Source organism: Schistocerca serialis, chromosome 6, assembly GCF_023864345.2.
Source record: "Schistocerca serialis cubense isolate TAMUIC-IGC-003099 chromosome 6, iqSchSeri2.2, whole genome shotgun sequence".
NCBI classification, from domain to species: Eukaryota; Metazoa; Arthropoda; class Insecta; order Orthoptera; family Acrididae; genus Schistocerca; species Schistocerca serialis.
This window is the reverse complement of record NC_064643.1, coordinates 654,995,634-655,022,267: the sequence shown is the minus strand read 5'-3', so window position 1 is coordinate 655,022,267 and position 26,634 is coordinate 654,995,634. Positions and strand designations below refer to the sequence as shown.

The following is a 26,634-nucleotide window of genomic DNA, read 5'->3' as shown; positions in this document are numbered from 1 at the left end:
CCTCTGTGACGGTTAAAACGATTTCGCCCCCGGGTGGGCTCGAACCACCAACCTTTCGGTTAACAGCCGAACGCGCTAGCCGATTGCGCCACGGAGGCCTTGATTTTGGTTCACTTGTGCTCTGTGTATCATGGCAAATCGTATACCTTCTGCAGGAATCTCGCAGAATATTAGCATCTGCTTACGCCCCTTCACATGGATAACGTGCATGCACACAGTAGCGAGGCTCATAAACGAATGACATCGCCAAGCATGACATTATACTAGAAAATGCATACAAACCACTCTTCTGCCTATGCATTCAGAAAAACTCTGAGGCCCGTAGAATACTTGTCATAGGTTGTAGAACATCCCTTTCATTCAGTGTACTGCCATGTGTTAGAAGCTGGTCGAGATAGCGCCGCTCCATGCAGGAAGGTGAAAAAAAAAAAAGAATGCCTTCTGTGAGGTTCGAACTCACGACCCCTGGTTTACGAGACCAGTGCTCTACCACTGAGCTAAGAAGGCGGCATCTTTGCGTTCGTGAGCTATCCCCGAATTGTCACTTCATCACACTGAATCTTGCAGCCCTCGACCAGATATCGGATTTGGCACACAGCAGCTGCTGGGGGTGTCCACATTGCCGTTTTCCAAATCTCTGGACTGTTTCGCCCTTACGATCGACGACGAGCGTCGGGCCACCAAAGGTTTGCCGTCTGCGCAGTCTTGACCTAGCGCACAGCTTGTGGGATAGCGTGGCTCGACTGCGAAATGCGCCTTTCGGCTCCTCTCTCTGGCTGCAGTGCGCTGTTGTCCACAGTGGCGCTGGCGTTGCCCACGGGGCTTCATGTAAGGCGACTGCACGTCGCTCGGCCAACAGCAGCCTACTGCAGACCGACACTTAAGTGACACCAAATACAAATCGACATCGAGAGACAGGCCCTGTCATATGGCACTCGCGACGTGTACGCTGAAATAATACGTCTTTTGTAGTGGGCGTCGCTCTACTGCAGTGTCACACACGACGAATAAATAGGAAAACAGTAGAACGTCTGCGTAGGGCCATGTTTTTACCTACAGTGTCACTTGGCTGAATGTGTACAAGGCCCTGTGGCATCACTCAAACACAGCCAAATTGTCACACTAGCTGTGTATCTCTAACAAAGTTGACGTATGTCCTCACCTCTGTGACGGTTAAAACGATTTCGCCCCTGGGTGGGCTCGAACCACCAACCTTTCGGTTAACAGCCGAACGCGCTAGCCGATTGCGCCACGGAGGCCTTGATTTTGGTTCACTTGTGCTCTGTGTATCATGGCAAATCGTATACCTTCTGCAGGAATCTCGCAGAATATTAGCATCTGCTTACGCCCCTTCACATGGATAACGTGCATGCACACAGTAGCGAGGCTCATAAACGAATGACATCGCCAAGCATGACATTATACTAGAAAATGCATACAAACCACTCTTCTGCCTATGCATTCAGAAAAACTCTGAGGCCCGTAGAATACTTGTCATAGGTTGTAGAACATCCCTTTCATTCAGTGTACTGCCATGTGTTAGAAGCTGGTCGAGATAGCGCCGCTCCATGCAGGAAGGTGAAAAAAAAGAATGCCTTCTGTGAGGTTCGAACTCACGACCCCTGGTTTACGAGACCAGTGCTCTACCACTGAGCTAAGCAGGCAGCAGCTTTACGTTCGTGAGCTATCCCCGAATTGTCACTTCATCATACTGAATCTTGCAGCCCTCGACCAGATATCGGATTTGGCACACAGCTGCTGCTGGGGGTGTCCACATTGCCGTTTTCCAAATCTCTGGACTGTTTCGCCCTTACGATCGACGACGAGCGTCGGGCCACCAAAGGTTTGCCGTCTGCGCAGTCTTGACCTAGCGCACAGCTTGTGGGATAGCGTGGCTCGACTGCGAAATGCGCCTTTCGGCTCCTCTCTCTGGCTGCAGTGCGCTGTTGTCCACAGTGGCGCTGGCGTTGCCCACGGGGCTTCATGTAAGGCGACTGCACGTCGCTCGGCCAACAGCGGCCTACTGCAGACCGACACTTAAGTGACACCAAATACAAATCGACATCGAGAGACAGGCCCTGTCATATGGCACTCGCGACGTGTACGCTGAAATTGAATGTAAATAATACGTCTTTTGTAGTGGGCGTCGCTCTACTGCAGTGTCACACACGACGAATAAATAGGAAAACAGTAGAACGTCTGCGTAGGGCCATGTCTTTACCTACAGTGTCACTTGGCTGAATGTGTACAAGGCCCTGTGGCATCACTCAAACACAGCCAAATTGTCACACTAGCTGTGTATCTCTAACAAAGTTGACGTATGTCCTCCCCTCTGTGACGGTTAAACGATTTCGCCCCCGGGTGGGCTCGAACCACCAACCTTTCGGTTAACAGCCGAACGCGCTAGCCGATTGCGCCACGGAGGCCTTGATTTTGGTTCACTTGTGCTCTGTGTATCATGGCAAATCGTATACCTTCTGCAGGAATCTCGTCGCTCGGCCAACAGCGGCCTACTGCAGACCGACACTTAAGTGACACCAAATACAAATCGACATCGAGAGACAGGCCCTGTCATATGGCACTCGCGACGTGTACGCTGAAATTGAATGTAAATAATACGTCTTTTGTAGTGGGCGTCGCTCTACTGCAGTGTCACACACGACGAATAAATAGGAAAACAGTAGAACGTCTGCGTAGGGCCATGTCTTTACCTACAGTGTCACTTGGCTGAATGTGTACAAGGCCCTGTGGCATCACTCAAACACAGCCAAATTGTCACACTAGCTGTGTATCTCTAACAAAGTTGACGTATGTCCTCACCTCTGTGACGGTTAAAACGATTTCGCCCCCGGGTGGGCTCGAACCACCAACCTTTCGGTTAACAGCCGAACGCGCTAGCCGATTGCGCCACGGAGGCCTTGATTTTGGTTCACTTGTGCTCTGTGTATCATGGCAAATCGTATACCTTCTGCAGGAATCTCGCAGAATATTAGCATCTGCTTACGCCCCTTCACATGGATAACGTGCATGCACACAGTAGCGAGGCTCATAAACGAATGACATCGCCAAGCATGACATTATACTAGAAAATGCATACAAACCACTCTTCTGCCTATGCATTCAGAAAAACTCTGAGGCCCGTAGAATACTTGTCATAGGTTGTAGAACATCCCTTTCATTCAGTGTACTGCCATGTGTTAGAAGCTGGTCGAGATAGCGCCGCTCCATGCAGGAAGGTGAAAAAAAAAAAAGAATGCCTTCTGTGAGGTTCGAACTCACGACCCCTGGTTTACGAGACCAGTGCTCTACCACTGAGCTAAGAAGGCGGCATCTTTGCGTTCGTGAGCTATCCCCGAATTGTCACTTCATCACACTGAATCTTGCAGCCCTCGACCAGATATCGGATTTGGCACACAGCAGCTGCTGGGGGTGTCCACATTGCCGTTTTCCAAATCTCTGGACTGTTTCGCCCTTACGATCGACGACGAGCGTCGGGCCACCAAAGGTTTGCCGTCTGCGCAGTCTTGACCTAGCGCACAGCTTGTGGGATAGCGTGGCTCGACTGCGAAATGCGCCTTTCGGCTCCTCTCTCTGGCTGCAGTGCGCTGTTGTCCACAGTGGCGCTGGCGTTGCCCACGGGGCTTCATGTAAGGCGACTGCACGTCGCTCGGCCAACAGCAGCCTACTGCAGACCGACACTTAAGTGACACCAAATACAAATCGACATCGAGAGACAGGCCCTGTCATATGGCACTCGCGACGTGTACGCTGAAATAATACGTCTTTTGTAGTGGGCGTCGCTCTACTGCAGTGTCACACACGACGAATAAATAGGAAAACAGTAGAACGTCTGCGTAGGGCCATGTTTTTACCTACAGTGTCACTTGGCTGAATGTGTACAAGGCCCTGTGGCATCACTCAAACACAGCCAAATTGTCACACTAGCTGTGTATCTCTAACAAAGTTGACGTATGTCCTCACCTCTGTGACGGTTAAAACGATTTCGCCCCTGGGTGGGCTCGAACCACCAACCTTTCGGTTAACAGCCGAACGCGCTAGCCGATTGCGCCACGGAGGCCTTGATTTTGGTTCACTTGTGCTCTGTGTATCATGGCAAATCGTATACCTTCTGCAGGAATCTCGCAGAATATTAGCATCTGCTTACGCCCCTTCACATGGATAACGTGCATGCACACAGTAGCGAGGCTCATAAACGAATGACATCGCCAAGCATGACATTATACTAGAAAATGCATACAAACCACTCTTCTGCCTATGCATTCAGAAAAACTCTGAGGCCCGTAGAATACTTGTCATAGGTTGTAGAACATCCCTTTCATTCAGTGTACTGCCATGTGTTAGAAGCTGGTCGAGATAGCGCCGCTCCATGCAGGAAGGTGAAAAAAAAGAATGCCTTCTGTGAGGTTCGAACTCACGACCCCTGGTTTACGAGACCAGTGCTCTACCACTGAGCTAAGCAGGCAGCAGCTTTACGTTCGTGAGCTATCCCCGAATTGTCACTTCATCATACTGAATCTTGCAGCCCTCGACCAGATATCGGATTTGGCACACAGCTGCTGCTGGGGGTGTCCACATTGCCGTTTTCCAAATCTCTTGACTGTTTCGCCCTTACGATCGACGACGAGCGTCGGGCCACCAAAGGTTTGCCGTCTGCGCAGTCTTGACCTAGCGCACAGCTTGTGGGATAGCGTGGCTCGACTGCGAAATGCGCCTTTCGGCTCCTCTCTCTGGCTGCAGTGCGCTGTTGTCCACAGTGGCGCTGGCGTTACCCACGGGGCTTCATGTAAGGAGACTGCAGCGACTGCATGTCGCTCGGCCAACAGCGGCCTACTGCAGACCGACACTTAAGTGACACCAAATACAAATCGACATCGAGAGACAGGCCCTGTCATATGGCACTCGCGACGTGTACGCTGAAATAATACGTCTTTTGTAGTAGGCGTCGCTCTACTGCAGTGTCACACACGACGAATAAATAGGAAAACAGTAGAACGTCTGCGTAGGGCCATGTTTTTACCTACAGTGTCACTTGGCTGAATGTGTACAAGGCCCTGTGGCATCACTCAAACACAGCCAAATTGTCACACTAGCTGTGTATCTCTAACAAAGTTGACGTATGTCCTCACCTCTGTGACGGTTAAAACGATTTCGCCCCTGGGTGGGCTCGAACCACCAACCTTTCGGTTAACAGCCGAACGCGCTAGCCGATTGCGCCACGGAGGCCTTGATTTTGGTTCACTTGTGCTCTGTGTATCATGGCAAATCGTATACCTTCTGCAGGAATCTCGCAGAATATTAGCATCTGCTTACGCCCCTTCACATGGATAACGTGCATGCACACAGTAGCGAGGCTCATAAACGAATGACATCGCCAAGCATGACATTATACTAGAAAATGCATACAAACCACTCTTCTGCCTATGCATTCAGAAAAACTCTGAGGCCCGTAGAATACTTGTCATAGGTTGTAGAACATCCCTTTCATTCAGTGTACTGCCATGTGTTAGAAGCTGGTCGAGATAGCGCCGCTCCATGCAGGAAGGTGAAAAAAAAAGAATGCCTTCTGTGAGGTTCGAACTCACGACCCCTGGTTTACGAGACCAGTGCTCTACCACTGAGCTAAGCAGGCAGCAGCTTTATGTTCGTGAGCTATCCCCGAATTGTCACTTCATCATACTGAATCTTGCAGCCCTCGACCAGATATCGGATTTGGCACACAGCTGCTGCTGGGGGTGTCCACATTGCCGTTTTCCAAATCTCTTGACTGTTTCGCCCTTACGATCGACGACGAGCGTCGGGCCACCAAAGGTTTGCCGTCTGCACAATCTTGACCTAGCGCACAGCTTGTGGGATAGCGTGGCTCGACTGCGAAATGCGCCTTTCGGCTCCTCTCTCTGGCTGCAGTGCGCTGTTGTCCACAGTGGCGCTGGCGTTGCCCACGGGGCTTCATGTAAGGCGACTGCACGTCGCTCGGCCAACAGCGGCCTACTGCAGACCGACACTTAAGTGACACCAAATACAAATCGACATCGAGAGACAGGCCCTGTCATATGGCACTCGCGACGTGTACGCTGAAATTGAATGTAAATAATACGTCTTTTGTAGTGGGCGTCGCTCTACTGCAGTGTCACACACGACGAATAAATAGGAAAACAGTAGAACGTCTGCGTAGGGCCATGTCTTTACCTACAGTGTCACTTGGCTGAATGTGTACAAGGCCCTGTGGCATCACTCAAACACAGCCAAATTGTCACACTAGCTGTGTATCTCTAACAAAGTTGACGTATGTCCTCACCTCTGTGACGGTTAAAACGATTTCGCCCCTGGGTGGGCTCGAACCACCAACCTTTCGGTTAACAGCCGAACGCGCTAGCCGATTGCGCCACGGAGGCCTTGATTTTGGTTCACTTGTGCTCTGTGTATCATGGCAAATCGTATACCTTCTGCAGGAATCTCGCAGAATATTAGCATCTGCTTACGCCCCTTCACATGGATAACGTGCATGCACACAGTAGCGAGGCTCATAAACGAATGACATCGCCAAGCATGACATTATACTAGAAAATGCATACAAACCACTCTTCTGCCTATGCATTCAGAAAAACTCTGAGGCCCGTAGAATACTTGTCATAGGTTGTAGAACATCCCTTTCATTCAGTGTACTGCCATGTGTTAGAAGCTGGTCGAGATAGCGCCGCTCCATGCAGGAAGGTGAAAAAAAAGAATGCCTTCTGTGAGGTTCGAACTCACGACCCCTGGTTTACGAGACCAGTGTTCTACCACTGAGCTAAGCAGGCAGCAGCTTTACGTTCGTGAGCTATCCCCGAATTGTCACTTCATCATACTGAATCTTGCAGCCCTCGACCAGATATCGGATTTGGCACACAGCTGCTGCTGGGGGTGTCCACATTGCCGTTTTCCAAATCTCTTGACTGTTTCGCCCTTACGATCGACGACGAGCGTCGGGCCACCAAAGGTTTGCCGTCTGCACAATCTTGACCTAGCGCACAGCTTGTGGGATAGCGTGGCTCGACTGCGAAATGCGCCTTTCGGCTCCTCTCTCTGGCTGCAGTGCGCTGTTGTCCACAGTGGCGCTGGCGTTGCCCACGGGGCTTCATGTAAGGCGACTGCACGTCGCTCGGCCAACAGCGGCCTACTGCAGACCGACACTTAAGTGACACCAAATACAAATCGACATCGAGAGACAGGCCCTGTCATATGGCACTCGCGACGTGTACGCTGAAATTGAATGTAAATAATACGTCTTTTGTAGTGGGCGTCGCTCTACTGCAGTGTCACACACGACGAATAAATAGGAAAACAGTAGAACGTCTGCGTAGGGCCATGTTTTTACCTACAGTGTCACTTGGCTGAATGTGTACAAGGCCCTGTGGCATCACTCAAACACAGCCAAATTGTCACACTAGCTGTGTATCTCTAACAAAGTTGACGTATGTCCTCACCTCTGTGACGGTTAAAACGATTTCGCCCCTGGGTGGGCTCGAACCACCAACCTTTCGGTTAACAGCCGAACGCGCTAGCCGATTGCGCCACGGAGGCCTTGATTTTGGTTCACTTGTGCTCTGTGTATCATGGCAAATCGTATACCTTCTGCAGGAATCTCGCAGAATATTAGCATCTGCTTACGCCCCTTCACATGGATAACGTGCATGCACACAGTAGCGAGGCTCATAAACGAATGACATCGCCAAGCATGACATTATACTAGAAAATGCATACAAACCACTCTTCTGCCTATGCATTCAGAAAAACTCTGAGGCCCGTAGAATACTTGTCATAGGTTGTAGAACATCCCTTTCATTCAGTGTACTGCCATGTGTTAGAAGCTGGTCGAGATAGCGCCGCTCCATGCAGGAAGGTGAAAAAAAAGAATGCCTTCTGTGAGGTTCGAACTCACGACCCCTGGTTTACGAGACCAGTGCTCTACCACTGAGCTAAGCAGGCAGCAGCTTTACGTTCGTGAGCTATCCCCGAATTGTCACTTCATCATACTGAATCTTGCAGCCCTCGACCAGATATCGGATTTGGCACACAGCTGCTGCTGGGGGTGTCCACATTGCCGTTTTCCAAATCTCTTGACTGTTTCGCCCTTACGATCGACGACGAGCGTCGGGCCACCAAAGGTTTGCCGTCTGCACAATCTTGACCTAGCGCACAGCTTGTGGGATAGCGTGGCTCGACTGCGAAATGCGCCTTTCGGCTCCTCTCTCTGGCTGCAGTGCCCTGTTGTCCACAGTGGCGCTGGCGTTGCCCACGGGGCTTCATGTAAGGCGACTGCACGTCGCTCGGCCAACAGCGGCCTACTGCAGACCGACACTTAAGTGACACCAAATACAAATCGACATCGAGAGACAGGCCCTGTCATATGGCACTCGCGACGTGTACGCTGAAATAATACGTCTTTTGTAGTGGGCGTCGCTCTACTGCAGTGTCACACACGACGAATAAATAGGAAAACAGTAGAACGTCTGCGTAGGGCCATGTTTTTACCTACAGTGTCACTTGGCTGAATGTGTACAAGGCCCTGTGGCATCACTCAAACACAGCCAAATTGTCACACTAGCTGTGTATCTCTGACAAAGTTGACGTATGTCCTCACCTCTGTGACGGTTAAAACGATTTCGCCCCTGGGTGGGCTCGAACCACCAACCTTTCGGTTAACAGCCGAACGCGCTAGCCGATTGCGCCACGGAGGCCTTGATTTTGGTTCACTTGTGCTCTGTGTATCATGGCAAATCGTATACCTTCTGCAGGAATCTCGCAGAATATTAGCATCTGCTTACGCCCCTTCACATGGATAACGTGCATGCACACAGTAGCGAGGCTCATAAACGAATGACATCGCCAAGCATGACATTATACTAGAAAATGCATACAAACCACTCTTCTGCCTATGCATTCAGAAAAACTCTGAGGCCCGTAGAATACTTGTCATAGGTTGTAGAACATCCCTTTCATTCAGTGTACTGCCATGTGTTAGAAGCTGGTCGAGATAGCGCCGCTCCATGCAGGAAGGTGAATAAAAAGAATGCCTTCTGTGAGGTTCGAACTCACGACCCCTGGTTTACGAGACCAGTGCTCTACCACTGAGCTAAGCAGGCAGCAGCTTTACGTTCGTGAGCTATCCCCGAATTGTCACTTCATCATACTGAATCTTGCAGCCCTCGACCAGATATCGGATTTGGCACACAGCTGCTGCTGGGGGTGTCCACATTGCCGTTTTCCAAATCTCTTGACTGTTTCGCCCTTACGATCGACGACGAGCGTCGGGCCACCAAAGGTTTGCCGTCTGCACAATCTTGACCTAGCGCACAGCTTGTGGGATAGCGTGGCTCGACTGCGAAATGCGCCTTTCGGCTCCTCTCTCTGGCTGCAGTGCCCTGTTGTCCACAGTGGAGCTGGCGTTGCCCACGGGGCTTCATGTAAGGCGACTGCACGTCGCTCGGCCAACAGCGGCCTACTGCAGACCGACACTTAAGTGACACCAAATACAAATCGACATCGAGAGACAGGCCCTGTCATATGGCACTCGCGACGTGTACGCTGAAATAATACGTCTTTTGTAGTGGGCGTCGCTCTACTGCAGTGTCACACACGACGAATAAATAGGAAAACAGTAGAACGTCTGCGTAGGGCCATGTTTTTACCTACAGTGTCACTTGGCTGAATGTGTACAAGGCCCTGTGGCATCACTCAAACACAGCCAAATTGTCACACTAGCTGTGTATCTCTGACAAAGTTGACGTATGTCCTCACCTCTGTGACGGTTAAAACGATTTCGCCCCTGGGTGGGCTCGAACCACCAACCTTTCGGTTAACAGCCGAACGCGCTAGCCGATTGCGCCACGGAGGCCTTGATTTTGGTTCACTTGTGCTCTGTGTATCATGGCAAATCGTATACCTTCTGCAGGAATCTCGCAGAATATTAGCATCTGCTTACGCCCCTTCACATGGATAACGTGCATGCACACAGTAGCGAGGCTCATAAACGAATGACATCGCCAAGCATGACATTATACTAGAAAATGCATACAAACCACTCTTCTGCCTATGCATTCAGAAAAACTCTGAGGCCCGTAGAATACTTGTCATAGGTTGTAGAACATCCCTTTCATTCAGTGTACTGCCATGTGTTAGAAGCTGGTCGAGATAGCGCCGCTCCATGCAGGAAGGTGAATAAAAAGAATGCCTTCTGTGAGGTTCGAACTCACGACCCCTGGTTTACGAGACCAGTGCTCTACCACTGAGCTAAGCAGGCAGCAGCTTTACGTTCGTGAGCTATCCCCGAATTGTCACTTCATCATACTGAATCTTGCAGCCCTCGACCAGATATCGGATTTGGCACACAGCTGCTGCTGGGGGTGTCCACATTGCCGTTTTCCAAATCTCTTGACTGTTTCGCCCTTACGATCGACGACGAGCGTCGGGCCACCAAAGGTTTGCCGTCTGCACAATCTTGACCTAGCGCACAGCTTGTGGGATAGCGTGGCTCGACTGCGAAATGCGCCTTTCGGCTCCTCTCTCTGGCTGCAGTGCCCTGTTGTCCACAGTGGAGCTGGCGTTGCCCACGGGGCTTCATGTAAGGCGACTGCACGTCGCTCGGCCAACAGCGGCCTACTGCAGACCGACACTTAAGTGACACCAAATACAAATCGACATCGAGAGACAGGCCCTGTCATATGGCACTCGCGACGTGTACGCTGAAATAATACGTCTTTTGTAGTGGGCGTCGCTCTACTGCAGTGTCACACACGACGAATAAATAGGAAAACAGTAGAACGTCTGCGTAGGGCCATGTTTTTACCTACAGTGTCACTTGGCTGAATGTGTACAAGGCCCTGTGGCATCACTCAAACACAGCCAAATTGTCACACTAGCTGTGTATCTCTGACAAAGTTGACGTATGTCCTCACCTCTGTGACGGTTAAAACGATTTCGCCCCTGGGTGGGCTCGAACCACCAACCTTTCGGTTAACAGCCGAACGCGCTAGCCGATTGCGCCACGGAGGCCTTGATTTTGGTTCACTTGTGCTCTGTGTATCATGGCAAATCGTATACCTTCTGCAGGAATCTCGCAGAATATTAGCATCTGCTTACGCCCCTTCACATGGATAACGTGCATGCACACAGTAGCGAGGCTCATAAACGAATGACATCGCCAAGCATGACATTATACTAGAAAATGCATACAAACCACTCTTCTGCCTATGCATTCAGAAAAACTCTGAGGCCCGTAGAATACTTGTCATAGGTTGTAGAACATCCCTTTCATTCAGTGTACTGCCATGTGTTAGAAGCTGGTCGAGATAGCGCCGCTCCATGCAGGAAGGTGAAAAAAAAGAATGCCTTCTGTGAGGTTCGAACTCACGACCCCTGGTTTACGAGACCAGTGCTCTACCACTGAGCTAAGCAGGCAGCAGCTTTACGTTCGTGAGCTATCCCCGAATTGTCACTTCATCATACTGAATCTTGCAGCCCTCGACCAGATATCGGATTTGGCACATAGCTGCTGCTGGGGGTGTCCACATTGCCGTTTTCCAAATCTCTTGACTGTTTCGCCCTTACGATCGACGACGAGCGTCGGGCCACCAAAGGTTTGCCGTCTGCACAATCTTGACCTAGCGCACAGCTTGTGGGATAGCGTGGCTCGACTGCGAAATGCGCCTTTCGGCTCCTCTCTCTGGCTGCAGTGCGCTGTTGTCCACAGTGGCGCTGGCGTTGCCCACGGGGCTTCATGTAAGGCGACTGCACGTCGCTCGGCCAACAGCGGCCTACTGCAGACCGACACTTAAGTGACACCAAATACAAATCGACATCGAGAGACAGGCCCTGTCATATGGCACTCGCGACGTGTACGCTGAAATTGAATGTAAATAATACGTCTTTTGTAGTGGGCGTCGCTCTACTGCAGTGTCACACACGACGAATAAATAGGAAAACAGTAGAACGTCTGCGTAGGGCCATGTCTTTACCTACAGTGTCACTTGGCTGAATGTGTACAAGGCCCTGTGGCATCACTCAAACACAGCCAAATTGTCACACTAGCTGTGTATCTCTAACAAAGTTGACGTATGTCCTCACCTCTGTGACGGTTAAAACGATTTCGCCCCCGGGTGGGCTCGAACCACCAACCTTTCGGTTAACAGCCGAACGCGCTAGCCGATTGCGCCACGGAGGCCTTGATTTTGGTTCACTTGTGCTCTGTGTATCATGGCAAATCGTATACCTTCTGCAGGAATCTCGCAGAATATTAGCATCTGCTTACGCCCCTTCACATGGATAACGTGCATGCACACAGTAGCGAGGCTCATAAACGAATGACATCGCCAAGCATGACATTATACTAGAAAATGCATACAAACCACTCTTCTGCCTATGCATTCAGAAAAACTCTGAGGCCCGTAGAATACTTGTCATAGGTTGTAGAACATCCCTTTCATTCAGTGTACTGCCATGTGTTAGAAGCTGGTCGAGATAGCGCCGCTCCATGCAGGAAGGTGAAAAAAAAAGAATGCCTTCTGTGAGGTTCGAACTCACGACCCCTGGTTTACGAGACCAGTGCTCTACCACTGAGCTAAGCAGGCAGCAGCTTTACGTTCGTGAGCTATCCCCGAATTGTCACTTCATCATACTGAATCTTGCAGCCCTCGACCAGATATCGGATTTGGCACACAGCTGCTGCTGGGGGTGTCCACATTGCCGTTTTCCAAATCTCTTGACTGTTTCGCCCTTACGATCGACGACGAGCGTCGGGCCACCAAAGGTTTGCCGTCTGCACAATCTTGACCTAGCGCACAGCTTGTGGGATAGCGTGGCTCGACTGCGAAATGCGCCTTTCGGCTCCTCTCTCTGGCTGCAGTGCGCTGTTGTCCACAGTGGCGCTGGCGTTGCCCACGGGGCTTCATGTAAGGCGACTGCACGTCGCTCGGCCAACAGCGGCCTACTGCAGACCGACACTTAAGTGACACCAAATACAAATCGACATCGAGAGACAGGCCCTGTCATATGGCACTCGCGACGTGTACGCTGAAATTGAATGTAAATAATACGTCTTTTGTAGTGGGCGTCGCTCTACTGCAGTGTCACACACGACGAATAAATAGGAAAACAGTAGAACGTCTGCGTAGGGCCATGTCTTTACCTACAGTGTCACTTGGCTGAATGTGTACAAGGCCCTGTGGCATCACTCAAACACAGCCAAATTGTCACACTAGCTGTGTATCTCTAACAAAGTTGACGTATGTCCTCACCTCTGTGACGGTTAAAACGATTTCGCCCCCGGGTGGGCTCGAACCACCAACCTTTCGGTTAACAGCCGAACGCGCTAGCCGATTGCGCCACGGAGGCCTTGATTTTGGTTCACTTGTGCTCTGTGTATCATGGCAAATCGTATACCTTCTGCAGGAATCTCGTCGCTCGGCCAACAGCGGCCTACTGCAGACCGACACTTAAGTGACACCAAATACAAATCGACATCGAGAGACAGGCCCTGTCATATGGCACTCGCGACGTGTACGCTGAAATTGAATGTAAATAATACGTCTTTTGTAGTGGGCGTCGCTCTACTGCAGTGTCACACACGACGAATAAATAGGAAAACAGTAGAACGTCTGCGTAGGGCCATGTCTTTACCTACAGTGTCACTTGGCTGAATGTGTACAAGGCCCTGTGGCATCACTCAAACACAGCCAAATTGTCACACTAGCTGTGTATCTCTAACAAAGTTGACGTATGTCCTCACCTCTGTGACGGTTAAAACGATTTCGCCCCCGGGTGGGCTCGAACCACCAACCTTTCGGTTAACAGCCGAACGCGCTAGCCGATTGCGCCACGGAGGCCTTGATTTTGGTTCACTTGTGCTCTGTGTATCATGGCAAATCGTATACCTTCTGCAGGAATCTCGCAGAATATTAGCATCTGCTTACGCCCCTTCACATGGATAACGTGCATGCACACAGTAGCGAGGCTCATAAACGAATGACATCGCCAAGCATGACATTATACTAGAAAATGCATACAAACCACTCTTCTGCCTATGCATTCAGAAAAACTCTGAGGCCCGTAGAATACTTGTCATAGGTTGTAGAACATCCCTTTCATTCAGTGTACTGCCATGTGTTAGAAGCTGGTCGAGATAGCGCCGCTCCATGCAGGAAGGTGAAAAAAAAAAAAGAATGCCTTCTGTGAGGTTCGAACTCACGACCCCTGGTTTACGAGACCAGTGCTCTACCACTGAGCTAAGAAGGCGGCATCTTTGCGTTCGTGAGCTATCCCCGAATTGTCACTTCATCACACTGAATCTTGCAGCCCTCGACCAGATATCGGATTTGGCACACAGCAGCTGCTGGGGGTGTCCACATTGCCGTTTTCCAAATCTCTGGACTGTTTCGCCCTTACGATCGACGACGAGCGTCGGGCCACCAAAGGTTTGCCGTCTGCACAGTCTTGACCTAGCGCACAGCTTGTGGGATAGCGTGGCTCGACTGCGAAATGCGCCTTTCGGCTCCTCTCTCTGGCTGCAGTGCGCTGTTGTCCACAGTGGCGCTGGCGTTGCCCACGGGGCTTCATGTAAGGCGACTGCACGTCGCTCGGCCAACAGCGGCCTACTGCAGACCGACACTTAAGTGACACCAAATACAAATCGACATCGAGAGACAGGCCCTGTCATATGGCACTCGCGACGTGTACGCTGAAATAATACGTCTTTTGTAGTGGGCGTCGCTCTACTGCAGTGTCACACACGACGAATAAATAGGAAAACAGTAGAACGTCTGCGTAGGGCCATGTTTTTACCTACAGTGTCACTTGGCTGAATGTGTACAAGTCCCTGTGGCATCACTCAAACACAGCCAAATTGTCACACTAGCTGTGTATCTCTGACAAAGTTGACGTATGTCCTCACCTCTGTGACGGTTAAAACGATTTCGCCCCTGGGTGGGCTCGAACCACCAACCTTTCGGTTAACAGCCGAACGCGCTAGCCGATTGCGCCACGGAGGCATTGATTTTGGTTCACTTGTGCTCTGTGTATCATGGCAAATCGTATACCTTCTGCAGGAATCTCGCAGAATATTAGCATCTGCTTACGCCCCTTCACATGGATAACGTGCATGCACACAGTAGCGAGGCTCATAAACGAATGACATCGCCAAGCATGACATTATACTAGAAAATGCATACAAACCACTCTTCTGCCTATGCATTCAGAAAAACTCTGAGGCCCGTAGAATACTTGTCATAGGTTGTAGAACATCCCTTTCATTCAGTGTACTGCCATGTGTTAGAAGCTGGTCGAGATAGCGCCGCTCCATGCAGGAAGGTGAAAAAAAAGAATGCCTTCTGTGAGGTTCGAACTCACGACCCCTGGTTTACGAGACCAGTGCTCTACCACTGAGCTAAGCAGGCAGCAGCTTTACGTTCGTGAGCTATCCCCGAATTGTCACTTCATCATACTGAATCTTGCAGCCCTCGACCAGATATCGGATTTGGCACACAGCTGCTGCTGGGGGTGTCCACATTGCCGTTTTCCAAATCTCTTGACTGTTTCGCCCTTACGATCGACGACGAGCGTCGGGCCACCAAAGGTTTGCCGTCTGCACAATCTTGACCTAGCGCACAGCTTGTGGGATAGCGTGGCTCGACTGCGAAATGCGCCTTTCGGCTCCTCTCTCTGGCTGCAGTGCGCTGTTGTCCACAGTGGCGCTGGCGTTGCCCACGGGGCTTCATGTAAGGCGACTGCACGTCGCTCGGCCAACAGCGGCCTACTGCAGACCGACACTTAAGTGACACCAAATACAAATCGACATCGAGAGACAGGCCCTGTCATATGGCACTCGCGACGTGTACGCTGAAATTGAATGTAAATAATACGTCTTTTGTAGTGGGCGTCGCTCTACTGCAGTGTCACACACGACGAATAAATAGGAAAACAGTAGAACGTCTGCGTAGGGCCATGTCTTTACCTACAGTGTCACTTGGCTGAATGTGTACAAGGCCCTGTGGCATCACTCAAACACAGCCAAATTGTCACACTAGCTGTGTATCTCTAACAAAGTTGACGTATGTCCTCACCTCTGTGACGGTTAAAACGATTTCGCCCCCGGGTGGGCTCGAACCACCAACCTTTCGGTTAACAGCCGAACGCGCTAGCCGATTGCGCCACGGAGGCCTTGATTTTGGTTCACTTGTGCTCTGTGTATCATGGCAAATCGTATACCTTCTGCAGGAATCTCGCAGAATATTAGCATCTGCTTACGCCCCTTCACATGGATAACGTGCATGCACACAGTAGCGAGGCTCATAAACGAATGACATCGCCAAGCATGACATTATACTAGAAAATGCATACAAACCACTCTTCTGCCTATGCATTCAGAAAAACTCTGAGGCCCGTAGAATACTTGTCATAGGTTGTAGAACATCCCTTTCATTCAGTGTACTGCCATGTGTTAGAAGCTGGTCGAGATAGCGCCGCTCCATGCAGGAAGGTGAAAAAAAAAGAATGCCTTCTGTGAGGTTCGAACTCACGACCCCTGGTTTACGAGACCAGTGCTCTACCACTGAGCTAAGCAGGCAGCAGCTTTACGTTCGTGAGCTATCCCCGAATTGTCACTTCATCATACTGAATCTTGCAGCCCTCGACCAGATATCGGATTTGGCACACAGCTGCTGCTGGGGGTGTCCACATTGCCGTTTTCCAAATCTCTTGACTGTTTCGCCCTTACGATCGACGACGAGCGTCGGGCCACCAAAGGTTTGCCGTCTGCACAATCTTGACCTAGCGCACAGCTTGTGGGATAGCGTGGCTCGACTGCGAAATGCGCCTTTCGGCTCCTCTCTCTGGCTGCAGTGCGCTGTTGTCCACAGTGGCGCTGGCGTTGCCCACGGGGCTTCATGTAAGGCGACTGCACGTCGCTCGGCCAACAGCGGCCTACTGCAGACCGACACTTAAGTGACACCAAATACAAATCGACATCGAGAGACAGGCCCTGTCATATGGCACTCGCGACGTGTACGCTGAAATTGAATGTAAATAATACGTCTTTTGTAGTGGGCGTCGCTCTACTGCAGTGTCACACACGACGAATAAATAGGAAAACAGTAGAACGTCTGCGTAGGGCCATGTCTTTACCTACAGTGTCACTTGGCTGAATGTGTACAAGGCCCTGTGGCATCACTCAAACACAGCCAAATTGTCACACTAGCTGTGTATCTCTAACAAAGTTGACGTATGTCCTCACCTCTGTGACGGTTAAAACGATTTCGCCCCCGGGTGGGCTCGAACCACCAACCTTTCGGTTAACAGCCGAACGCGCTAGCCGATTGCGCCACGGAGGCCTTGATTTTGGTTCACTTGTGCTCTGTGTATCATGGCAAATCGTATACCTTCTGCAGGAATCTCGCAGAATATTAGCATCTGCTTACGCCCCTTCACATGGATAACGTGCATGCACACAGTAGCGAGGCTCATAAACGAATGACATCGCCAAGCATGACATTATACTAGAAAATGCATACAAACCACTCTTCTGCCTATGCATTCAGAAAAACTCTGAGGCCCGTAGAATACTTGTCATAGGTTGTAGAACATCCCTTTCATTCAGTGTACTGCCATGTGTTAGAAGCTGGTCGAGATAGCGCCGCTCCATGCAGGAAGGTGAAAAAAAAAGAATGCCTTCTGTGAGGTTCGAACTCACGACCCCTGGTTTACGAGACCAGTGCTCTACCACTGAGCTAAGCAGGCAGCAGCTTTACGTTCGTGAGCTATCCCCGAATTGTCACTTCATCATACTGAATCTTGCAGCCCTCGACCAGATATCGGATTTGGCACACAGCTGCTGCTGGGGGTGTCCACATTGCCGTTTTCCAAATCTCTTGACTGTTTCGCCCTTACGATCGACGACGAGCGTCGGGCCACCAAAGGTTTGCCGTCTGCACAATCTTGACCTAGCGCACAGCTTGTGGGATAGCGTGGCTCGACTGCGAAATGCGCCTTTCGGCTCCTCTCTCTGGCTGCAGTGCGCTGTTGTCCACAGTGGCGCTGGCGTTGCCCACGGGGCTTCATGTAAGGCGACTGCACGTCGCTCGGCCAACAGCGGCCTACTGCAGACCGACACTTAAGTGACACCAAATACAAATCGACATCGAGAGACAGGCCCTGTCATATGGCACTCGCGACGTGTACGCTGAAATTGAATGTAAATAATACGTCTTTTGTAGTGGGCGTCGCTCTACTGCAGTGTCACACACGACGAATAAATAGGAAAACAGTAGAACGTCTGCGTAGGGCCATGTCTTTACCTACAGTGTCACTTGGCTGAATGTGTACAAGGCCCTGTGGCATCACTCAAACACAGCCAAATTGTCACACTAGCTGTGTATCTCTAACAAAGTTGACGTATGTCCTCACCTCTGTGACGGTTAAAACGATTTCGCCCCCGGGTGGGCTCGAACCACCAACCTTTCGGTTAACAGCTGAACGCGCTAGCCGATTGCGCCACGGAGGCCTTGATTTTGGTTCACTTGTGCTCTGTGTATCATGGCAAATCGTATACCTTCTGCAGGAATCTCGTCGCTCGGCCAACAGCGGCCTACTGCAGACCGACACTTAAGTGACACCAAATACAAATCGACATCGAGAGACAGGCCCTGTCATATGGCACTCGCGACGTGTACGCTGAAATTGAATGTAAATAATACGTCTTTTGTAGTGGGCGTCGCTCTACTGCAGTGTCACACACGACGAATAAATAGGAAAACAGTAGAACGTCTGTGTAGGGCCATGTCTTTACCTACAGTGTCACTTGGCTGAATGTGTACAAGGCCCTGTGGCATCACTCAAACACAGCCAAATTGTCACACTAGCTGTGTATCTCTAACAAAGTTGACGTATGTCCTCACCTCTGTGACGGTTAAAACGATTTCGCCCCCGGGTGGGCTCGAACCACCAACCTTTCGGTTAACAGCCGAACGCGCTAGCCGATTGCGCCACGGAGGCCTTGATTTTGGTTCACTTGTGCTCTGTGTATCATGGCAAATCGTATACCTTCTGCAGGAATCTCGCAGAATATTAGCATCTGCTTACGCCCCTTCACATGGATAACGTGCATGCACACAGTAGCGAGGCTCATAAACGAATGACATCGCCAAGCATGACATTATACTAGAAAATGCATACAAACCACTCTTCTGCCTATGCATTCAGAAAAACTCTGAGGCCCGTAGAATACTTGTCATAGGTTGTAGAACATCCCTTTCATTCAGTGTACTGCCATGTGTTAGAAGCTGGTCGAGATAGCGCCGCTCCATGCAGGAAGGTGAAAAAAAAAAAAAGAATGCCTTCTGTGAGGTTCGAACTCACGACCCCTGGTTTACGAGACCAGTGCTCTACCACTGAGCTAAGAAGGCGGCATCTTTGCGTTCGTGAGCTATCCCCGAATTGTCACTTCATCACACTGAATCTTGCAGCCCTCGACCAGATATCGGATTTGGCACACAGCAGCTGCTGGGGGTGTCCACATTGCCGTTTTCCAAATCTCTGGACTGTTTCGCCCTTACGATCGACGACGAGCGTCGGGCCACCAAAGGTTTGCCGTCTGCACAGTCTTGACCTAGCGCACAGCTTGTGGGATAGCGTGGCTCGACTGCGAAATGCGCCTTTCGGCTCCTCTCTCTGGCTGCAGTGCGCTGTTGTCCACAGTGGCGCTGGCGTTGCCCACGGGGCTTCATGTAAGGCGACTGCACGTCGCTCGGCCAACAGCGGCCTACTGCAGACCGACACTTAAGTGACACCAAATACAAATCGACATCGAGAGACAGGCCCTGTCATATGGCACTCGCGACGTGTACGCTGAAATAATACGTCTTTTGTAGTGGGCGTCGCTCTACTGCAGTGTCACACACGACGAATAAATAGGAAAACAGTAGAACGTCTGCGTAGGGCCATGTTTTTACCTACAGTGTCACTTGGCTGAATGTGTACAAGGCCCTGTGGCATCACTCAAACACAGCCAAATTGTCACACTAGCTGTGTATCTCTGACAAAGTTGACGTATGTCCTCACCTCTGTGACGGTTAAAACGATTTCGCCCCTGGGTGGGCTCGAACCACCAACCTTTCGGTTAACAGCCGAACGCGCTAGCCGATTGCGCCACGGAGGCCTTGATTTTGGTTCACTTGTGCTCTGTGTATCATGGCAAATCGTATACCTTCTGCAGGAATCTCGCAGAATATTAGCATCTGCTTACGCCCCTTCACATGGATAACGTGCATGCACACAGTAGCGAGGCTCATAAACGAATGACATCGCCAAGCATGACATTATACTAGAAAATGCATACAAACCACTCTTCTGCCTATGCATTCAGAAAAACTCTGAGGCCCGTAGAATACTTGTCATAGGTTGTAGAACATCCCTTTCATTCAGTGTACTGCCATGTGTTAGAAGCTGGTCGAGATAGCGCCGCTCCATGCAGGAAGGTGAAAAAAAAGAATGCCTTCTGTGAGGTTCGAACTCACGACCCCTGGTTTACGAGACCAGTGCTCTACCACTGAGCTAAGCAGGCAGCAGCTTTACGTTTGTGAGCTATCCCCGAATTGTCACTTCATCATACTGAATCTTGCAGCCCTCGACCAGATATCGGATTTGGCACACAGCTGCTGCTGGGGGTGTCCACATTGCCGTTTTCCAAATCTCTTGACTGTTTCGCCCTTACGATCGACGACGAGCGTCGGGCCACCAAAGGTTTGCCGTCTGCACAATCTTGACCTAGCGCACAGCTTGTGGGATAGCGTGGCTCGACTGCGAAATGCGCCTTTCGGCTCCTCTCTCTGGCTGCAGTGCGCTGTTGTCCACAGTGGCGCTGGCGTTGCCCACGGGGCTTCATGTAAGGCGACTGCACGTCGCTCGGCCAACAGCGGCCTACTGCAGACCGACACTTAAGTGACACCAAATACAAATCGACATCGAGAGACAGGCCCTGTCATATGGCACTCGCGACGTGTACGCTGAAATTGAATGTAAATAATACGTCTTTTGTAGTGGGCGTCGCTCTACTGCAGTGTCACACACGACGAATAAATAGGAAAACAGTAGAACGTCTGCGTAGGGCCATGTCTTTACCTACAGTGTCACTTGGCTGAATGTGTACAAGGCCCTGTGGCATCACTCAAACACAGCCAAATTGTCACACTAGCTGTGTATCTCTAACAAAGTTGACGTATGTCCTCACCTCTGTGACGGTTAAAACGATTTCGCCCCCGGGTGGGCTCGAACCACCAACCTTTCGGTTAACAGCCGAACGCGCTAGCCGATTGCGCCACGGAGGCCTTGGTTTTGGTTCACTTGTGCTCTGTGTATCATGGCAAATCGTATACCTTCTGCAGGAATCTCGCAGAATATTAGCATCTGCTTACGCCCCTTCACATGGATAACGTGCATGCACACAGTAGCGAGGCTCATAAACGAATGACATCGCCAAGCATGACATTATACTAGAAAATGCATACAAACCACTCTTCTGCCTATGCATTCAGAAAAACTCTGAGGCCCGTAGAATACTTGTCATAGGTTGTAGAACATCCCTTTCATTCAGTGTACTGCCATGTGTTAGAAGCTGGTCGAGATAGCGCCGCTCCATGCAGGAAGGTGAAAAAAAAAGAATGCCTTCTGTGAGGTTCGAACTCACGACCCCTGGTTTACGAGACCAGTGCTCTACCACTGAGCTAAGCAGGCAGCAGCTTTACGTTCGTGAGCTATCCCCGAATTGTCACTTCATCATACTGAATCTTGCAGCCCTCGACCAGATATCGGATTTGGCACACAGCTGCTGCTGGGGGTGTCCACATTGCCGTTTTCCAAATCTCTTGACTGTTTCGCCCTTACGATCGACGACGAGCGTCGGGCCACCAAAGGTTTGCCGTCTGCACAATCTTGACCTAGCGCACAGCTTGTGGGATAGCGTGGCTCGACTGCGAAATGCGCCTTTCGGCTCCTCTCTCTGGCTGCAGTGCGCTGTTGTCCACAGTGGCGCTGGCGTTGCCCACGGGGCTTCATGTAAGGCGACTGCACGTCGCTCGGCCAACAGCGGCCTACTGCAGACCGACACTTAAGTGACACCAAATACAAATCGACATCGAGAGACAGGCCCTGTCATATGGCACTCGCGACGTGTACGCTGAAATTGAATGTAAATAATACGTCTTTTGTAGTGGGCGTCGCTCTACTGCAGTGTCACACACGACGAATAAATAGGAAAACAGTAGAACGTCTGCGTAGGGCCATGTCTTTACCTACAGTGTCACTTGGCTGAATGTGTACAAGGCCCTGTGGCATCACTCAAACACAGCCAAATTGTCACACTAGCTGTGTATCTCTAACAAAGTTGACGTATGTCCTCACCTCTGTGACGGTTAAAACGATTTCGCCCCCGGGTGGGCTCGAACCACCAACCTTTCGGTTAACAGCCGAACGCGCTAGCCGATTGCGCCACGGAGGCCTTGATTTTGGTTCACTTGTGCTCTGTGTATCATGGCAAATCGTATACCTTCTGCAGGAATCTCGTCGCTCGGCCAACAGCGGCCTACTGCAGACCGACACTTAAGTGACACCAAATACAAATCGACATCGAGAGACAGGCCCTGTCATATGGCACTCGCGACGTGTACGCTGAAATTGAATGTAAATAATACGTCTTTTGTAGTGGGCGTCGCTCTACTGCAGTGTCACACACGACGAATAAATAGGAAAACAGTAGAACGTCTGCGTAGGGCCATGTCTTTACCTACAGTGTCACTTGGCTGAATGTGTACAAGGCCCTGTGGCATCACTCAAACACAGCCAAATTGTCACACTAGCTGTGTATCTCTAACAAAGTTGACGTATGTCCTCACCTCTGTGACGGTTAAAACGATTTCGCCCCCGGGTGGGCTCGAACCACCAACCTTTCGGTTAACAGCCGAACGCGCTAGCCGATTGCGCCACGGAGGCCTTGATTTTGGTTCACTTGTGCTCTGTGTATCATGGCAAATCGTATACCTTCTGCAGGAATCTCGCAGAATATTAGCATCTGCTTACGCCCCTTCACATGGATAACGTGCATGCACACAGTAGCGAGGCTCATAAACGAATGACATCGCCAAGCATGACATTATACTAGAAAATGCATACAAACCACTCTTCTGCCTATGCATTCAGAAAAACTCTGAGGCCCGTAGAATACTTGTCATAGGTTGTAGAACATCCCTTTCATTCAGTGTACTGCCATGTGTTAGAAGCTGGTCGACATAGCGCCGCTCCATGCAGGAAGGTGAAAAAAAGAGAATGCCTTCTGTGAGGTTCGAACTCACGACCCCTGGTTTACGAGACCAGTGCTCTACCACTGAGCTAAGCAGGCAGCAGCTTTACGTTCGTGAGCTATCCCCGAATTGTCACTTCATCATACTGAATCTTGCAGCCCTCGACCAGATATCGGATTTGGCACACAGCTGCTGCTGGGGGTGTCCACATTGCCGTTTTCCAAATCTCTTGACTGTTTCGCCCTTACGATCGACGACGAGCGTCGGGCCACCAAAGGTTTGCCGTCTGCACAATCTTGACCTAGCGCACAGCTTGTGGGATAGCGTGGCTCGACTGCGAAATGCGCCTTTCGGCTCCTCTCTCTGGCTGCAGTGCGCTGTTGTCCACAGTGGCGCTGGCGTTGCCCACGGGGCTTCATGTAAGGCGACTGCACGTCGCTCGGCCAACAGCGGCCTACTGCAGACCGACACTTAAGTGACACCAAATACAAATCGACATCGAGAGACAGGCCCTGTCATATGGCACTCGCGACGTGTACGCTGAAATTGAATGTAAATAATACGTCTTTTGTAGTGGGCGTCGCTCTACTGCAGTGTCACACACGACGAATAAATAGGAAAACAGTAGAACGTCTGCGTAGGGCCATGTCTTTACCTACAGTGTCACTTGGCTGAATGTGTACAAGGCCCTGTGGCATCACTCAAACACAGCCAAATTGTCACACTAGCTGTGTATCTCTAACAAAGTTGACGTATGTCCTCACCTCTGTGACGGTTAAAACGATTTCGCCCCCGGGTGGGCTCGAACCACCAACCTTTCGGTTAACAGCCGAACGCGCTAGCCGATTGCGCCACGGAGGCCTTGATTTTGGTTCACTTGTGCTCTGTGTATCATGGCAAATCGTATACCTTCTGCAGGAATCTCGTCGCTCGGCCAACAGCGGCCTACTGCAGACCGACACTTAAGTGACACCAAATACAAATCGACATCGAGAGACAGGCCCTGTCATATGGCACTCGCGACGTGTACGCTGAAATTGAATGTAAATAATACGTCTTTTGTAGTGGGCGTCGCTCTACTGCAGTGTCACACACGACGAATAAATAGGAAAACAGTAGAACGTCTGCGTAGGGCCATGTCTTTACCTACAGTGTCACTTGGCTGAATGTGTACAAGGCCCTGTGGCATCACTCAAACACAGCCAAATTGTCACACTAGCTGTGTATCTCTAACAAAGTTGACGTATGTCCTCACCTCTGTGACGGTTAAAACGATTTCGCCCCCGGGTGGGCTCGAACCACCAACCTTTCGGTTAACAGCCGAACGCGCTAGCCGATTGCGCCACGGAGGCCTTGATTTTGGTTCACTTGTGCTCTGTGTATCATGGCAAATCGTATACCTTCTGCAGGAATCTCGCAGAATATTAGCATCTGCTTACGCCCCTTCACATGGATAACGTGCATGCACACAGTAGCGAGGCTCATAAACGAATGACATCGCCAAGCATGACATTATACTAGAAAATGCATACAAACCACTCTTCTGCCTATGCATTCAGAAAAACTCTGAGGCCCGTAGAATACTTGTCATAGGTTGTAGAACATCCCTTTCATTCAGTGTACTGCCATGTGTTAGAAGCTGGTCGAGATAGCGCCGCTCCATGCAGGAAGGTGAAAAAAAAAAAAGAATGCCTTCTGTGAGGTTCGAACTCACGACCCCTGGTTTACGAGACCAGTGCTCTACCACTGAGCTAAGAAGGCGGCATCTTTGCGTTCGTGAGCTATCCCCGAATTGTCACTTCATCACACTGAATCTTGCAGCCCTCGACCAGATATCGGATTTGGCACACAGCAGCTGCTGGGGGTGTCCACATTGCCGTTTTCCAAATCTCTGGACTGTTTCGCCCTTACGATCGACGACGAGCGTCGGGCCACCAAAGGTTTGCCGTCTGCACAGTCTTGACCTAGCGCACAGCTTGTGGGATAGCGTGGCTCGACTGCGAAATGCGCCTTTCGGCTCCTCTCTCTGGCTGCAGTGCGCTGTTGTCCACAGTGGCGCTGGCGTTGCCCACGGGGCTTCATGTAAGGCGACTGCACGTCGCTCGGCCAACAGCGGCCTACTGCAGACCGACACTTAAGTGACACCAAATACAAATCGACATCGAGAGACAGGCCCTGTCATATGGCACTCGCGACGTGTACGCTGAAATAATACGTCTTTTGTAGTGGGCGTCGCTCTACTGCAGTGTCACACACGACGAATAAATAGGAAAACAGTAGAACGTCTGCGTAGGGCCATGTTTTTACCTACAGTGTCACTTGGCTGAATGTGTACAAGGCCCTGTGGCATCACTCAAACACAGCCAAATTGTCACACTAGCTGTGTATCTCTGACAAAGTTGACGTATGTCCTCACCTCTGTGACGGTTAAAACGATTTCGCCCCTGGGTGGGCTCGAACCACCAACCTTTCGGTTAACAGCCGAACGCGCTAGCCGATTGCGCCACGGAGGCCTTCATTTTGGTTCACTTGTGATCTGTGTATCATGGCAAATCGTATACCTTCTGCAGGAATCTCGCAGAATATTAGCATCTGCTTACGCCCCTTCACATGGATAACGTGCATGCACACAGTAGCGAGGCTCATAAACGAATGACATCGCCAAGCATGACATTATACTAGAAAATGCATACAAACCACTCTTCTGCCTATGCATTCAGAAAAACTCTGAGGCCCGTAGAATACTTGTCATAGGTTGTAGAACATCCCTTTCATTCAGTGTACTGCCATGTGTTAGAAGCTGGTCGAGATAGCGCCGCTCCATGCAGGAAGGTGAAAAAAAGAGAATGCCTTCTGTGAGGTTCGAACTCACGACCCCTGGTTTACGAGACCAGTGCTCTACCACTGAGCTAAGCAGGCAGCAGCTTTACGTTCGTGAGCTATCCCCGAATTGTCACTTCATCATACTGAATCTTGCAGCCCTCGACCAGATATCGGATTTGGCACACAGCTGCTGCTGGGGGTGTCCACATTGCCGTTTTCCAAATCTCTTGACTGTTTCGCCCTTACGATCGACGACGAGCGTCGGGCCACCAAAGGTTTGCCGTCTGCACAATCTTGACCTAGCGCACAGCTTGTGGGATAGCGTGGCTCGACTGCGAAATGCGCCTTTCGGCTCCTCTCTCTGGCTGCAGTGCGCTGTTGTCCACAGTGGCGCTGGCGTTGCCCACGGGGCTTCATGTAAGGCGACTGCACGTCGCTCGGCCAACAGCGGCCTACTGCAGACCGACACTTAAGT

General features: G+C 50.7%; 47 non-coding genes across 47 annotated transcripts; all 47 read right to left on the bottom strand.

The window, feature by feature from the left end:
* Positions 1-24: 24 nt before the first annotated feature.
* Trnan-guu (transfer RNA asparagine (anticodon GUU)) lies at positions 25-98 on the bottom strand. Its single transcript has one exon. It is a non-coding gene; the product is annotated as a tRNA-Asn (tRNA).
* A 337-nt stretch (positions 99-435) lies between these two features.
* Trnat-cgu (transfer RNA threonine (anticodon CGU)) lies at positions 436-507 on the bottom strand. Its single transcript has one exon. It is a non-coding gene; the product is annotated as a tRNA-Thr (tRNA).
* A 678-nt stretch (positions 508-1,185) lies between these two features.
* On the bottom strand, positions 1,186-1,259 carry Trnan-guu (transfer RNA asparagine (anticodon GUU)). The gene has a single exon. It is a non-coding gene; the product is annotated as a tRNA-Asn (tRNA).
* Positions 1,260-1,592: 333 nt separating this feature from the next.
* On the bottom strand, positions 1,593-1,664 carry Trnat-cgu (transfer RNA threonine (anticodon CGU)). Its single transcript has one exon. It is a non-coding gene; the product is annotated as a tRNA-Thr (tRNA).
* Positions 1,665-2,352: 688 nt separating this feature from the next.
* On the bottom strand, positions 2,353-2,426 carry Trnan-guu (transfer RNA asparagine (anticodon GUU)). The gene has a single exon. It is a non-coding gene; the product is annotated as a tRNA-Asn (tRNA).
* Positions 2,427-2,843: 417 nt separating this feature from the next.
* Positions 2,844-2,917, bottom strand: Trnan-guu (transfer RNA asparagine (anticodon GUU)). The gene has a single exon. It is a non-coding gene; the product is annotated as a tRNA-Asn (tRNA).
* Positions 2,918-3,254: 337 nt separating this feature from the next.
* On the bottom strand, positions 3,255-3,326 carry Trnat-cgu (transfer RNA threonine (anticodon CGU)). The gene has a single exon. It is a non-coding gene; the product is annotated as a tRNA-Thr (tRNA).
* A 678-nt stretch (positions 3,327-4,004) lies between these two features.
* On the bottom strand, positions 4,005-4,078 carry Trnan-guu (transfer RNA asparagine (anticodon GUU)). Its single transcript has one exon. It is a non-coding gene; the product is annotated as a tRNA-Asn (tRNA).
* A 333-nt stretch (positions 4,079-4,411) lies between these two features.
* On the bottom strand, positions 4,412-4,483 carry Trnat-cgu (transfer RNA threonine (anticodon CGU)). Its single transcript has one exon. It is a non-coding gene; the product is annotated as a tRNA-Thr (tRNA).
* A 687-nt stretch (positions 4,484-5,170) lies between these two features.
* On the bottom strand, positions 5,171-5,244 carry Trnan-guu (transfer RNA asparagine (anticodon GUU)). Its single transcript has one exon. It is a non-coding gene; the product is annotated as a tRNA-Asn (tRNA).
* A 334-nt stretch (positions 5,245-5,578) lies between these two features.
* Positions 5,579-5,650, bottom strand: Trnat-cgu (transfer RNA threonine (anticodon CGU)). Its single transcript has one exon. It is a non-coding gene; the product is annotated as a tRNA-Thr (tRNA).
* A 689-nt stretch (positions 5,651-6,339) lies between these two features.
* Positions 6,340-6,413, bottom strand: Trnan-guu (transfer RNA asparagine (anticodon GUU)). Its single transcript has one exon. It is a non-coding gene; the product is annotated as a tRNA-Asn (tRNA).
* A 333-nt stretch (positions 6,414-6,746) lies between these two features.
* On the bottom strand, positions 6,747-6,818 carry Trnat-cgu (transfer RNA threonine (anticodon CGU)). The gene has a single exon. It is a non-coding gene; the product is annotated as a tRNA-Thr (tRNA).
* Positions 6,819-7,507: 689 nt separating this feature from the next.
* Trnan-guu (transfer RNA asparagine (anticodon GUU)) lies at positions 7,508-7,581 on the bottom strand. The gene has a single exon. It is a non-coding gene; the product is annotated as a tRNA-Asn (tRNA).
* Positions 7,582-7,914: 333 nt separating this feature from the next.
* Trnat-cgu (transfer RNA threonine (anticodon CGU)) lies at positions 7,915-7,986 on the bottom strand. Its single transcript has one exon. It is a non-coding gene; the product is annotated as a tRNA-Thr (tRNA).
* Positions 7,987-8,664: 678 nt separating this feature from the next.
* Trnan-guu (transfer RNA asparagine (anticodon GUU)) lies at positions 8,665-8,738 on the bottom strand. The gene has a single exon. It is a non-coding gene; the product is annotated as a tRNA-Asn (tRNA).
* A 333-nt stretch (positions 8,739-9,071) lies between these two features.
* Trnat-cgu (transfer RNA threonine (anticodon CGU)) lies at positions 9,072-9,143 on the bottom strand. The gene has a single exon. It is a non-coding gene; the product is annotated as a tRNA-Thr (tRNA).
* A 678-nt stretch (positions 9,144-9,821) lies between these two features.
* Positions 9,822-9,895, bottom strand: Trnan-guu (transfer RNA asparagine (anticodon GUU)). Its single transcript has one exon. It is a non-coding gene; the product is annotated as a tRNA-Asn (tRNA).
* A 333-nt stretch (positions 9,896-10,228) lies between these two features.
* On the bottom strand, positions 10,229-10,300 carry Trnat-cgu (transfer RNA threonine (anticodon CGU)). Its single transcript has one exon. It is a non-coding gene; the product is annotated as a tRNA-Thr (tRNA).
* Positions 10,301-10,978: 678 nt separating this feature from the next.
* On the bottom strand, positions 10,979-11,052 carry Trnan-guu (transfer RNA asparagine (anticodon GUU)). Its single transcript has one exon. It is a non-coding gene; the product is annotated as a tRNA-Asn (tRNA).
* Positions 11,053-11,385: 333 nt separating this feature from the next.
* On the bottom strand, positions 11,386-11,457 carry Trnat-cgu (transfer RNA threonine (anticodon CGU)). The gene has a single exon. It is a non-coding gene; the product is annotated as a tRNA-Thr (tRNA).
* Positions 11,458-12,146: 689 nt separating this feature from the next.
* Trnan-guu (transfer RNA asparagine (anticodon GUU)) lies at positions 12,147-12,220 on the bottom strand. Its single transcript has one exon. It is a non-coding gene; the product is annotated as a tRNA-Asn (tRNA).
* Positions 12,221-12,554: 334 nt separating this feature from the next.
* On the bottom strand, positions 12,555-12,626 carry Trnat-cgu (transfer RNA threonine (anticodon CGU)). Its single transcript has one exon. It is a non-coding gene; the product is annotated as a tRNA-Thr (tRNA).
* A 689-nt stretch (positions 12,627-13,315) lies between these two features.
* Trnan-guu (transfer RNA asparagine (anticodon GUU)) lies at positions 13,316-13,389 on the bottom strand. The gene has a single exon. It is a non-coding gene; the product is annotated as a tRNA-Asn (tRNA).
* Positions 13,390-13,806: 417 nt separating this feature from the next.
* Trnan-guu (transfer RNA asparagine (anticodon GUU)) lies at positions 13,807-13,880 on the bottom strand. The gene has a single exon. It is a non-coding gene; the product is annotated as a tRNA-Asn (tRNA).
* Positions 13,881-14,217: 337 nt separating this feature from the next.
* On the bottom strand, positions 14,218-14,289 carry Trnat-cgu (transfer RNA threonine (anticodon CGU)). Its single transcript has one exon. It is a non-coding gene; the product is annotated as a tRNA-Thr (tRNA).
* A 678-nt stretch (positions 14,290-14,967) lies between these two features.
* Positions 14,968-15,041, bottom strand: Trnan-guu (transfer RNA asparagine (anticodon GUU)). Its single transcript has one exon. It is a non-coding gene; the product is annotated as a tRNA-Asn (tRNA).
* Positions 15,042-15,374: 333 nt separating this feature from the next.
* Positions 15,375-15,446, bottom strand: Trnat-cgu (transfer RNA threonine (anticodon CGU)). The gene has a single exon. It is a non-coding gene; the product is annotated as a tRNA-Thr (tRNA).
* A 689-nt stretch (positions 15,447-16,135) lies between these two features.
* Trnan-guu (transfer RNA asparagine (anticodon GUU)) lies at positions 16,136-16,209 on the bottom strand. The gene has a single exon. It is a non-coding gene; the product is annotated as a tRNA-Asn (tRNA).
* A 334-nt stretch (positions 16,210-16,543) lies between these two features.
* Trnat-cgu (transfer RNA threonine (anticodon CGU)) lies at positions 16,544-16,615 on the bottom strand. The gene has a single exon. It is a non-coding gene; the product is annotated as a tRNA-Thr (tRNA).
* Positions 16,616-17,304: 689 nt separating this feature from the next.
* Positions 17,305-17,378, bottom strand: Trnan-guu (transfer RNA asparagine (anticodon GUU)). The gene has a single exon. It is a non-coding gene; the product is annotated as a tRNA-Asn (tRNA).
* A 334-nt stretch (positions 17,379-17,712) lies between these two features.
* Trnat-cgu (transfer RNA threonine (anticodon CGU)) lies at positions 17,713-17,784 on the bottom strand. The gene has a single exon. It is a non-coding gene; the product is annotated as a tRNA-Thr (tRNA).
* A 689-nt stretch (positions 17,785-18,473) lies between these two features.
* Trnan-guu (transfer RNA asparagine (anticodon GUU)) lies at positions 18,474-18,547 on the bottom strand. The gene has a single exon. It is a non-coding gene; the product is annotated as a tRNA-Asn (tRNA).
* Positions 18,548-18,964: 417 nt separating this feature from the next.
* On the bottom strand, positions 18,965-19,038 carry Trnan-guu (transfer RNA asparagine (anticodon GUU)). Its single transcript has one exon. It is a non-coding gene; the product is annotated as a tRNA-Asn (tRNA).
* Positions 19,039-19,376: 338 nt separating this feature from the next.
* Trnat-cgu (transfer RNA threonine (anticodon CGU)) lies at positions 19,377-19,448 on the bottom strand. The gene has a single exon. It is a non-coding gene; the product is annotated as a tRNA-Thr (tRNA).
* Positions 19,449-20,126: 678 nt separating this feature from the next.
* Trnan-guu (transfer RNA asparagine (anticodon GUU)) lies at positions 20,127-20,200 on the bottom strand. The gene has a single exon. It is a non-coding gene; the product is annotated as a tRNA-Asn (tRNA).
* A 333-nt stretch (positions 20,201-20,533) lies between these two features.
* Positions 20,534-20,605, bottom strand: Trnat-cgu (transfer RNA threonine (anticodon CGU)). Its single transcript has one exon. It is a non-coding gene; the product is annotated as a tRNA-Thr (tRNA).
* Positions 20,606-21,294: 689 nt separating this feature from the next.
* Trnan-guu (transfer RNA asparagine (anticodon GUU)) lies at positions 21,295-21,368 on the bottom strand. Its single transcript has one exon. It is a non-coding gene; the product is annotated as a tRNA-Asn (tRNA).
* Positions 21,369-21,702: 334 nt separating this feature from the next.
* Trnat-cgu (transfer RNA threonine (anticodon CGU)) lies at positions 21,703-21,774 on the bottom strand. The gene has a single exon. It is a non-coding gene; the product is annotated as a tRNA-Thr (tRNA).
* Positions 21,775-22,463: 689 nt separating this feature from the next.
* Positions 22,464-22,537, bottom strand: Trnan-guu (transfer RNA asparagine (anticodon GUU)). The gene has a single exon. It is a non-coding gene; the product is annotated as a tRNA-Asn (tRNA).
* A 417-nt stretch (positions 22,538-22,954) lies between these two features.
* Positions 22,955-23,028, bottom strand: Trnan-guu (transfer RNA asparagine (anticodon GUU)). The gene has a single exon. It is a non-coding gene; the product is annotated as a tRNA-Asn (tRNA).
* Positions 23,029-23,362: 334 nt separating this feature from the next.
* Trnat-cgu (transfer RNA threonine (anticodon CGU)) lies at positions 23,363-23,434 on the bottom strand. Its single transcript has one exon. It is a non-coding gene; the product is annotated as a tRNA-Thr (tRNA).
* A 689-nt stretch (positions 23,435-24,123) lies between these two features.
* Positions 24,124-24,197, bottom strand: Trnan-guu (transfer RNA asparagine (anticodon GUU)). Its single transcript has one exon. It is a non-coding gene; the product is annotated as a tRNA-Asn (tRNA).
* A 417-nt stretch (positions 24,198-24,614) lies between these two features.
* Trnan-guu (transfer RNA asparagine (anticodon GUU)) lies at positions 24,615-24,688 on the bottom strand. The gene has a single exon. It is a non-coding gene; the product is annotated as a tRNA-Asn (tRNA).
* A 337-nt stretch (positions 24,689-25,025) lies between these two features.
* On the bottom strand, positions 25,026-25,097 carry Trnat-cgu (transfer RNA threonine (anticodon CGU)). The gene has a single exon. It is a non-coding gene; the product is annotated as a tRNA-Thr (tRNA).
* A 678-nt stretch (positions 25,098-25,775) lies between these two features.
* On the bottom strand, positions 25,776-25,849 carry Trnan-guu (transfer RNA asparagine (anticodon GUU)). The gene has a single exon. It is a non-coding gene; the product is annotated as a tRNA-Asn (tRNA).
* A 334-nt stretch (positions 25,850-26,183) lies between these two features.
* On the bottom strand, positions 26,184-26,255 carry Trnat-cgu (transfer RNA threonine (anticodon CGU)). Its single transcript has one exon. It is a non-coding gene; the product is annotated as a tRNA-Thr (tRNA).
* Between the last annotated feature and the right edge of the window lie 379 nt (positions 26,256-26,634).